A 2799-nucleotide genomic window follows, 5' to 3' on the forward strand; every position below is an offset into this window, starting at 1 on the left:
TAAACGCGTGACTCCTCTTTGTAAAAGTAGGCTAAGCAAATTGTAGGCTAAAACATTCTCATGAATGTATAAGCTTAAGTACAAACACAATTTCTAATAATATGCTAGCCTATGTGAAAAAGGTCGGTATAGCATTTTTTGTTGTTGTTGCGACCAGAGACTAAACCAGAAATTAGGCGTACAGAAAATAAACTACAGAAGAGGAAAATGCGTCAAATTGTAACCATAGCAACAGCTGCCTTCTACCAACAGCCATGGGACCTAACTTGAACAAAAAGATAAAGTTATGACATCTTTATCAAAAGCTCAACCTGCTATTGGGGCCAGGAAGGACAAATAAAAATATACTTTAAAGGCCGTTAATGCGGTTAAACATTGACGTGTACAGTCTTTGTGTAGGCAATACCTCAGGCCTACAAATAGCCAAAATGAACATAGGCTATTTATGAAGTGCAGGCAAAAGCCTATTAGCCTATGCCACTGGACATTGAATCTTAAGCTGTAGGCTACTTCAAGATTGCCAAAACAAAATCCCTAGCCTATGTCATTTTTTCCAGGCACACGTCTCTTGGCAAATTATAGAAAATGCTATCACTGCTGCACAAACGTTATGTTGATGTGACAATGTAGCCTAATTAAGGTCGTATCGTTTTCTTAATCAGGGTAGGCTATCCACTGCAAAATAAGCCATTGTTTTAAATCGGCCCGATAATAACGTCAAAATCAACCTCTTGGTTCTGGTTTTAAATAAAATAGTTTTTAATAACCTTCAAATAAAGAATCGTTTAAATAAAGTTGCTGTTAATATTATCAGAATGAAATGGTAGCCTAGCCTATTATTTTTACCTCGCGTATGATATCACAAAGCGATGACTACAATTGATTGAGTACTATCGAATATGTCCACAAGGGGGCGGAGTGATCTTGATGAAGCTGTAGTTGTCCCTTTTACTCTTTTGTCGTAGGCAGCCATATCATGGTTGTCAAACGGAATTCCTGGTTTAAAAAAAAAAAAACGGAATTCCTGGTGGGCCACTAAAACATTTTGGAGAATTGGTTATAGCTCAGTCTCCAGCGATGATTACATTGAATACTGGTTGAATGATTGGGATATTTAAGGTATCGGCGAACAGATAGCCCTCCAGCCACTAACTAATATTGCATCAAGATTGACATTTGCATTGAATTTGACATTTTATTGGAAGGCAAGTTATACATAGCTTTCAAAGTGTTGTAATTCATTTACTCAACCTGGGATAGAACAGCAAGTCATTTTAGGATATTAACTAATATAATTAATGTACATTAACTATAGGACCATTTTTGTCACAGCGCATTTCATTTGCTCTAGATAGTAAACTGCATTTGACAACAGTGACACTGGAACACTCTTCTGGAAATTTGCTCAGCAAAATCTATGGTGAGCCCATCATGTCTACAAGCCATAGAATGGTACTTCATTGAGTGCAGACCTCTACAACACCCTCAGGAGTCGTCAACCTAAAATCGAAAATCTTCCTTATCGAATCACAAATATCTTCAAATTCGGTGTGTAAAATAGTCAGTTATCCTGTTATTTAACACACAAACTCACTCACATAGACACACAGGCACACAGACAATGGTGATCACATGACCTGAAACTGACATGTGAAAAAATTTAACTGACAGGTGAAGGATGGTCCCAATACTGTAGGTACATGAAGCATTGCTATAAATATCCTCATCTGTTTTACCTATTTAGTTTTATACGGAGTTTGTTAAATTAAAATTTTACAGTTAATTACACACCCCTTGAAGTTTTACGGTATTGATTCTATTTTGTAGCTGTAAACTAATGTTGTCTATGAAGATATGCGAAATAAAGTAGAATTAGTAAATCACTGCTTTTTCATTTGATCTTTTTTCCAGTCGAGCCCTGCACCTAATATAACAATGTAATAACATCATAACGTACAGTGCTATCTACAGCTACTCTGTCTTTACAGTGTAATGACATTTGTTACAGTAAACTTACTGTCGATGCATATGTGAGAGAAAACAGTATTTTGAAATGACTCCCAGATCTTTTTTATCCACGCTGTAGGCTACAAATTGCCATTATCGCTGAAAAACGACACCAAAAATAGACTATAGAAGCATGTTCAGTAGCCTATATCCTATCGGATGATAAGATGCTTTCTCTCTTCTGTGTCTTTCAACGCACACCGATAAAGAACGCCATACATGGGAATCGAAAAATACAGCCCAAAGACGAGAACAGACCATTCGGTCCATCTAGGCTTACTTATAACTACAGTGCATATACAGCACTGCGTCAAGCCTGGACTTGAACACCCCGTGAGTCTGGTTCTACTAACGTACATTTACACGACCTAGCATGCATTAAATGCATGCACGATAGTTTCGCTAAAATCTGAGTTAATTAAAAACTTTTATTTAAACCATTTAGTCAGATCTGCCATTCGGTGAACGGTAACAATTTAACAAGCTTCGCAGACATTATAACCTAAAGAGAAAAACACGACTTGAAATCCATGTGATCACAACATAAACATATTTCAAATAGCTGCGCATAATCAGCGTCAAGCTTTTTCAAATACGATCTATTTGAATGAAGACGTCTTGTATAAAGTTACGCGTAACTTGGTATAATCGGAATGCTGGTGAGCCCATCCATACCGCCAGCGCAGGGTGTCTCAAAAATATTTAGGCATTTTCTGTTTTATATCAGACTAAACAGACCTGTCAGATGTAACTGTGGTCATTGTAATTGTTTATTAATTAACAGTTAATTAT

Source organism: Anguilla rostrata, chromosome 6, assembly GCF_018555375.3.
Source record: "Anguilla rostrata isolate EN2019 chromosome 6, ASM1855537v3, whole genome shotgun sequence".
Lineage (NCBI taxonomy): Eukaryota > Metazoa > Chordata > Actinopteri > Anguilliformes > Anguillidae > Anguilla > Anguilla rostrata.